Consider the following 9,563-nt stretch of genomic DNA (forward strand, 5'->3'; position numbering starts at 1 on the left):
TCACTTCCTCAATAATGTCTATTCCTAGAATTTCACCTCAAGCACTTCTCAACTAGGTTCCAGAGTCCACCAACATTATCAAGACTTCACCTAACCACATAAAATGAATCTAAGCATGCCGAAATAATGAACATGGTGGTTGAACCACTCAACAAACCTCAAGCTAAATCAAGTCAACAAACCTAAACTTGAAGCAATGCTTAACATTTTTCAACAATTAAATCCCAACAATTCTATTCTCGTCATAGACTTATGCAATTCATCATTGGCGCAATCAAGTCAACAAACCTAAACTTGAAGCAATGCTTAACATTTTTCAACAATTAAATCCCAACAATTCTATTCTCATTATAGACTTATGTAATTCATCATTAGCACAACAAAACAAAACATGAAAACACTAAACACAAATCAAAATTTCGAAATTTTCCTACCCCCAAACTAAAGATGACATTGTCTCAAATGTCACATTATGCACAATTTAGGAATAGAAAAACAGTATTTAAAAAGGTACGAGATAGTTCCCTGATTAATCTGTGAAGTCTGAGTTTCGTTCAACAGCATGCATACCCGTTCCTTGGCTTTCTCATCACCATAATCTGTAAGACAATTGAAATTCTGTGGTGTCCACTGTGTTAGAAAATTTCACTGACTAATATGAAAATATTACAACCTAATCTCTCCCTTACAACTAATAGGAAGTTCAAACAAAATTTAACAATCTAAAACAAAAAGAAAATTAGTTTCAATGTACTAAACAAAAGAAAATAACAATTAAAAATATAAAGGACAAAAACAGGTGCAGGTTTCATTCTTCGTCCTCCTTTTCACCTTTTGTGTCATCCTCTTCTTCTTCGGAAACATCCCATTCCTCGGAACCCCAGTCTTCCCATTGGAAGCTTGAAACATCGACACCCATTTTGGTGTGGCAGCTATGTTGCATAATCATACAACATTTGGGTCTGCTCTGCCATCCAATCTTGACGTCGTTCCATCCACTTCATCTTACCTAAAATCTACTACAGTAGCTCCTTTGCTGTGGATGTTGCGGCAGCTTATGAGGTTCTTTGTCTTTTCGTTCCGTAGCCGGGTTCTTCTCTGGGAGGATGCCCAAGTAGCTTGCTGTAGTAGGTGGCATCGAGGGGTGGAGCACGATGAATAAGTGGTTCATCATCTGTCTTTTTGACTCCCACTCGAGTGCAAAGCTTAGTGATGAGATATGGGAAGGGGAAGCTCTCTCGCCGTGGTTTGGCTAAATGTTGTATACTCTTCATGATAATGTTCCCCACATCCATTTTCTTTCCGGTGGCAATGGAATAAAGCAACAATGCCTTCTTAAAAGTCACTGTACTATAATGCGTCTCCGGCATCATCCTCGCACACACAAAGTACTGCCACAATCTAGCTATAGGGATAAAATTTGTTCCCATAATGTTGTTTCTTCTCTTCTTTGAAATCTCCCAAGGGGTATCCGGCTTTGCTATTACCTTAAGAATCTCATCCTCCTTAAATTGTCTCTTCTTAAATTCTAGATCATCACGGTCAATTAGAGGCAATCTGTAGAAATCATTGATCATCTTTGCATCGATTAGCATATCAATACCCCTCACATAAACATGCCCAGGATTACACTCAGGGAAGTTGGCATAAAACTCTTTCACTATCGGCTCTATGGCTAAATGTTCGAGTTCACTTATGAAGCTGTCCCACTTTCTCCCTCAACTCCAATCTTATGCATGGATAGTGGTCAATCTACGCTCGACAATAAATCCCTTATCTTCTCTTTTGATTCATAATGCTGCCAAGCCTTTTCACTAACAAACCTATTGTCGACTTGTTTCCTATTTGCCTTACCCTGGGAAGTCATTTTGAGTGGAATATTTGGATTTCACTGTGAATGATCTTTCCAACAGTATCTTACAGGCCCCATAACTCTTCTCAGATGAAAAGTAATGGATGTCTAAATGGGGCATGCTCATTTAAGCCCTTTGGGCTTTACGCACTGAGTTTTGACGTTCAGTCCACTCCATGAATTCATCCATCAGACATTCCACATTAGTCCATGTCAACGAGCTCTAAAAGAGATTTCTAACGATATCTTACAGGCCACGTAACTCTTCCCAGATGAAAAGTTATGGCCGTCTAAATGGGATGTGCTTATTTAAGCCTGATTGGCTTTACGCACGGAGTTTTGACGTTCAACCTGCTGCATGAATTCATCTTCCAGATGTTCTACATTAGTCCACATTGATGGAATTTTGATGGGCTCTGAAAAAGCTTTCCAACTGTATCTTACAGGCCCCGTAACTCTTCCTGGATGGAAAGTTATGACCGTCTGAATGGGACATGCTCATTTAGGCCCTTTGGGCATTACGCATGGAATTCTGACATTCAGCCCACTCCATGATTTCATTCGTCAGACATTCTACATTAGTCCACATTGACGGGCTCTAAATAAGATTTTCAACGGTATCTTAAAGGCCTCGTAACTCTTCCTGGATGAGAAGTTATGGCCGTCTGAATGGGACAAGCTCATTTAAACCCTTTAGGCTTTACGCACGAAGTTCTGACGTTCTGCCTACTCCATGAATTCATCCACTAGATGTTCTACATTAGTCCACATTGATGGACTTCTGATGGTTACAGGCCCTGTAACTCTACCCGCCTGAAAAGTTATGGTCATCTGAAATGGACATGCTCATTTAGGCCCTTTGGGCTTTACGCACGGAGTTCTGACGTTCAACCCACCCCATGAATTCATCCATCAGACATTCTACATTGGTCAACGGGCTTTGAATGATATTTCCAACGGTGTCTTACAGGCCCTGTAACTCTTCCCGGAGGAAAAGTTCTGGCCGTCTGAATGGGGCATGCTCATTTAAGCACTTTAAGCTTTACACACGGAGTTCTGACGTTCAGCTTGCTCCATTTATTCATCCATCAAACATTCTACATTAGTCCACATTGACAGGCTCTGAATGAGATTTTCAACGGTGTCTTAAAGGCCCCGTAACTCTTCCCGGATGAAAAGTTATGGCTGTCTGAATGGGGCATGCTCATTGTAGCCCTTTTGGCTTTATGCATGGAGTTCTGACGTTCAACCCACTCCATAAATTCATCTGATAGACATCTTACATTTATCCACATCGACGGGCTCTAAATGAGATTTCCAACGGTATCTTACAGGCCCCGTAAGTCTTCCTGGATGAAAAGTTATGGCCGTCTGAAAAGGACATGCTCATTTAAGCCCTTTGGGCTTTATGCACGTAGTTCTGACATTCAACCCGCTCCATGAATTCATCTAACAGGTGTTCTACATTAGTCCATGTTGATGGACTTCTAACAGGCTTTGAATGAGCTTTCTAACGGTATCTTACAGTCCCCATAACTCTTCTCGGGTGAAAAGTTATAGCATTCTGAATGGGGCATGCTCATTTAAGCCCTTTGGGCTTTACGTAGGAGTTCTGATGTTCAGCCCACTCTATGAATTCATCCGTCAGACATTCTGTTGTACTCCACATTGACGGGGTCTGAGTGAGATTTCCAACGGTATCTTACAGGCCCTGTAACTCTTCCCAGATAAAAAGTTATGGCCGTCTGAATGGGACATGCTCAATTAAGCCCTTTGGGCTTTACGCACAGAGTTCTGACATTCAGCCTACTCCATGAATTCATCTGCCAGACATTTTATTAGTCCACGTTGATAGATTTCTGATGGGCTCTGAATGAGCTTTCCAACAGTATCTTATGTTAGTGTATGCCCTAGGAACCAATTGTGTCGTCAGTTTCAGGACATTATATCTTGTAAATGTATTATGAATAAAAGAAAGTTTTCTTATTTCACATGTTGATTTTCTGCTTCATTTATATTATATTATATTTAATATTGCATGTTAAATGTCCGGATGATATGAATCTTTAGAAGATCAAATCATCAAAGAATTCCCTACGCAAGTAATGTTAATTGGGCAATAATATTGCATAGTAGGCATACTGAATGTCTCCATTGAACATCATGTGATGGTATTAGTGTAGGTGATTATAAGAGGCATGTCACTAAGGCATTAGCATGGATAAACGGTTAGTGAACTGTTTATCGAATATGACCGATTACGATGAATCACATGGATATGGTCAATGATGCATCGTATGATCGTGCTAGTGTACCACTGATTCTTAGACCTGAGACATCACAGTTGGATTCAACATGGGATGCATATGGTTCATATGATGAATAAGCACAAGACTAGTCATGTCGTGTGTAATAAGCCGGTCTGGTCATATGTTATTCATATGCGAGGACAAGTGATGGTCAAGATGGGATCCGTTAACTCAAAATAGTCCAATCTCGAGTTCCCAGACGAATGTCAATAAACATTGGAAAAGGGAAATCTCTAGCCAGAGTATAATGAATGTCACATGAAAAGTAGTTTCATGTTGACGAGTTCCATTGTATCGATTGACAATTCGATTAAAGATTAAGTTAAAGGTTTTGACATACCTTGAACCATTCTTAATCGAGATTAGATAATGGAGGGATTTGACTACACAGTACGTACGATCAGAATAGGTTCATTGGAGTTTACACTTCATTGTGGTTTAGGGGTTATGGAACATTGCTAGACATCTACCATAATCAGTGGGAGTTTTGATTATAAAGAATTATAACGAAACATATCAAAATCTGATATTGGGCCCATGGCTAGATCACAGTGAACCAAAATGGTCACACATAAAACCAAGCTCAAGAAGAGAGAGTAATACATATCATTAATCAGATTAATGATGTTTGGACGCCAACGATTGCATCCGAATTAATGTATTGGTGAGAAATGATTATCCATGAATAGCTAGCACTAACCAAGGGTAATAAGGATTTACTAAATATTATTATTGAATTGGATTCAATGATGGGGGCAAAAGTGCATTGGTTTTATTCTAAAGGGTTAGAATATTTAATGGAATTAAAATTTGATCTAATTATGAATTAACCATAAAACCAAGGACTTGACATAAATGTTTATTCTCAAGTTAATTTTAAATTGTTTGAGGCCTTCCCAAAAAATTTAAAATTACACTTTGTGCCCATGGTGTATAAATTAAGTTTTATACCATTTTAATTGAATTGAATCAATTAAAGCAAAATCACACTCTCATTTTCTCTCTCACTCTCTTCCTTGACTTGTGGGGATCACATTTTGAGGTTCTTCAAGTTCACTTGAAGAACTAAGATTCCAAGAAAGAAGATTCAAGTGTTGAATAGCAAAGAAGTAGGTAATATTCCATCCTTACCTCGAAATTTTTTAGGCTTATGTGTTATGTTTGTGTTCCACCTTGCATCCCTCATCTTGTTCATCCATGTTACACCATTTCTATGTCCAAAATGCATGAATCCCAACATCTTACAAGCCCCGTAACTCTTCCCGAATGAAAAGTTATGGCCGTCTGAAGGGGCGTGATCATTTAAGCCCTTTGGGCTTTACACACGGAGTTTTGACGTTCAGCCCGCTCCATAAATTCGTCCCTTAGACATTCTACATTAGTCAACGTCGACAGGCTCTGAATGAGATTTCCAATGGTATCTTACAAGCCCCGTAACTCTTCTTGGATGAAAAGTATGGCCGTCTGAATAGGGCATACTCATTTAAGCCGTTTGGGCTTTACGCACAGAGTTTTGACGTTCAGCCCGCTCCATGAATTCATCTGCCAGACATTCTACGTTAGTCCACATCAATATATTTCTAACGGGCTCTGAATGACCTTTCCAACGGTATCTTATAGGCCTCATAACTCTTCCCGGATGAAAAGTATGGTCGTCTGAATGGGGCATGCTCATTTCAGCCCACTCCATGAATTCATTTGTCAGACATTCTACATTAGTCCATGTTGACTACCTCTGAATAAGATTTCCAACGGTATCTTACAAGCCCCGTAACTCTTCCCGGATGAAAAGTTAGGGATGTCTGAATGGGGCATGCTCATTGAAGCCCTTTGGGCTTTATGCATGGAGTTCTGACGCTCAGCCCGCTCCATGAATTCATCTGTTAGACTTCTTACATTTTTCCATGTCGACAGGCTCTAAATGATATTTCCAACGGCATCTTACAGGCCCCGTAACTCTTCTAGATGAAAAGTTATGGCCGTTTGAACGGGGCATGTGCATTTAAGCCCTTTGGGCTTTACGCATGGAGTTCTGACGTTCAGCCCGCTCCATAAATTCATCTGTCAGACATTCTACATTAGTGCACGTTGACTACCTCTGAATAAGATTTCCAACGCTATCTTACAAGCCCTGTAACTCTTCCCGGATGAAAAGTTATGGATGTCTGAATAGGGCATGCTCATTGAAGCCCTTTGGGCTTTATGCATGGAGTTCTGACGCTCAACCCGCTCCATGAATTCATCTATTAGACTTCTTACATTTTTCCATGTCGACAGGCTCTGAATGATATTTCCAACGGCATCTTACAGGCCCCGTAACTCTTCTAGATGAAAAGTTATGGCCGTTTGAACGGGGCACGTGCATTTAAGCCCTTTGGGCTTTACGCATGGAGTTCTGACGTTCAACCCGCTCCATGAATTCATCTGTCAAACATTCTACATTAGTGCACATTGACTGCCTCTGAATGAGATTTCCAACGGTATCTTACAGGCCCCGTAACTCTTCCCAGATGAAAAGTTATGGCCGTCTGAATAGGGCATGCTCATTTAGGCCCTTTCTGCTTTACGCACGGAGTTCTGATGTTCAGCCCGCTCTATGAATTCATTCGCTATCCATTCTACGTCAGTACACGTCGATGGACTTCTAACGGGCTTTGAATGAGATTTCCAACGGTATCTTGCAAGACCCGTATCTCTTCCAAGATGAAAAGTTATGGCCGTCTGAATAGGGCACGCTCATTTAACCCCTTTGGGCTTTACACATGAAGTTCTGACATTCAGCCTGCTCCATGAATTCATCCGTCAGAAGTTCTACGTTAGGCCACGTCGACTGACTTCTGACGAACTCTGAATAAGGGTTCTTATGTTCAGCTCGCTTAATGAATTCATCCATCAAAAAATCTATATTAATCCACGTTAACGAACTTTTGACAGGCTCTGAATGAGCTTGCCAATGGTATCTTATATTCATCGTAACTCTTCCCGGATGAAAAGTTATGGCCATCTGAATGGGGCATTCTCATTTAAGCCCTTTGGGCTTTACGCACAGAGTTTTGATGTTCATCTTACTCCATGAATTCATTCGTCAGACATTACACATCAGTCCAAGTCAATGGAGTTCTGACGGGCTGTGAATGAGATTTCCAAGGATATCTACAGGCCCCGTAACTCTTCTCTGATGAAAAGTTATGGCCGTCTAAATGGGACATGCTTAATTAAGCCCTTTGGGCTTTACGTACGGAGTTCTAACGTTCAGCTCGATCCATGTATTCATCTGCCAGAGGTTATACGTTATTCCACGTCAACGAACTTCTGACGGGCTCTTAATGAGCTTTCCAACAGTATCTTACAGGCCCCATAACTGTTCCCGGATGAAAAGTTATGGTCGTCTAAATGGGGCATGCTCATTTAAGCCCTTCGTGCTTTATGCACGGAGTTTTGACATTCAACCCGCTCCATGAATTCATCCATCAGACATTCTAGATTAGTCCATGTTGACAGACCTTTGACGAGCTCTGAATGAGCTTTCCAACGGTATCTTACAGGCCCTGTAACTCTTCCCAAATGAAAAGTTTTAGCCGTATGAATGGGGCATGCGCATTTAAGCCCTTCGGGCTCTTCGCATTGAGTTCTGGCGTTCAGCCCGCTCCACAAATTCATCCGTCAGGCATTCTACATTAGTCCACATCAACGAGCTCTGAATGACATTTCCAAGGTATCTAACGGGCCCCGTAACTCTTCCCCGATGAAAAGTTATGGTCGTTTGAATTAGACAAGCTCATTTAAGCCCTTAGGGCTTTACGCACGGAGTTCTGACGTTCAACCCGCTCCATGAATTCATCCACTAGACTTTCTACATTAGTCCAAGTCAATAGACTTGTGACGGGCTCTGAATGAGCTTTCCAACGGTATCTTACAGGCCCCGTAACTCTTCCTGAATGAAAAGTTATGACCATCTGAATGAGACATACTCATTTAAGCCCTTTGGGCTTTACGCACGGAGTTCTGACATTCACCCTACTCCATGTATTCATCTGCTAGACGTTCTATGTTAGTCCATGTCGATGAACTTAAGACGGGCTCTGAATGAGCTTTTCAACGGTATCTTTTTGGCCCTGTGACTTTTCCCGGATGAAAAGTTATGGCTGTCTGAATGAGGCATGCTCATTTAAGCCCTTTGGGCTTTACGCACGAAGTTCTAATGTTCAACCCACTCCATGAATTCATCCATCAGACATTCTAAATTAATCCACGTCAATGGACTTCTGACTGGCTCTGAATGATCTTTCCAACGTTATCTTAGAGGTGCTGTGACTCTTTTCGGATGAAAAGTTATGGCCGTTTGAATGTGGCACGCTCATTTAAGCCCTTTGGGCTTTACGCATGGAGTTCTGGCGTTTAGCCTACTCCATGAATTAATCTGTCAAACATTCTACATTAATGCACATCAACGGACTCTGAATGAGATTTCCAACGGTATCTTACAGGCCTCATAACTCTTTCCGGATGAAAAATTATGGCCATCTGAATGGGACATGCTCATTTAAGCTTTACCAATGGAGTTCTAACATTCAGCCTGCTCCATGAATTTCTCCGCCAGAAATTCTACATTAGACCACGTCAATGGGCTCTAAATGAGATTTCTAACGGTATCTTACGGGCCCCTTAACTCTCCCCGGATTAAAAGTTATGGCCATATGAATGGGGCATGCTCATTTAAGCCCTTTGAGCTTTACGCATGGAGTTCTGACGTTCAGCCTACTCCATAAATTCATTTGTAAGACATTCTACATTAGTCCACGTCGATGGACTCGGAATAAGAATTCCAGCATTATGAAACAGGCCCTGTAACTCTTCCCGGATGAAAAGTTATGGTCGTCTAAATGGGACATGCTCATTTAAGCCCTTTGGGCTTTACGCATGGAGTTCTGACGTCCAAACCCTCCATGAATTCATCCGTCAGACATTTTACATTAGTCGACGTCGACTAGCTCTGAATGAGATTTCCAACAGTATCTTACAGACCCCGTAATTCTTCCCAGATGAAAAGTTATGGCTGTCTGAAGAGGACATGCTCATTTAAGCCATTTAGGCTTTACACACGGAGTTCTGACGTTCATGCTGCTCCATGAATTCATCCGTCAGACATTCTACATTAGTCCACGTCGACGAGCTCTGAATGAGATTTCCAACAGAATCTAACAGGCCCTGTAACTCTTCCCGGATGAAAAGTTATGGTCGTCTAAATTCGAAATGCTCATTTAAGCCCTTTGGGCTTTATGCACGGAGTTCTGACGTTCAGCCCACTCCATGAATTCATCTGCCAGACTTTCTATGCTAGTCCAACTCAATTTACTTCTAACGGGCTCTGAATGAGCTTTCCAACGGTATCTTACAAGTCC

This window comes from Pistacia vera, unplaced genomic scaffold (genome assembly GCF_008641045.1).
Source record: "Pistacia vera cultivar Batoury unplaced genomic scaffold, PisVer_v2 Contig276, whole genome shotgun sequence".
NCBI classification, from domain to species: domain Eukaryota; kingdom Viridiplantae; phylum Streptophyta; class Magnoliopsida; order Sapindales; family Anacardiaceae; genus Pistacia; species Pistacia vera.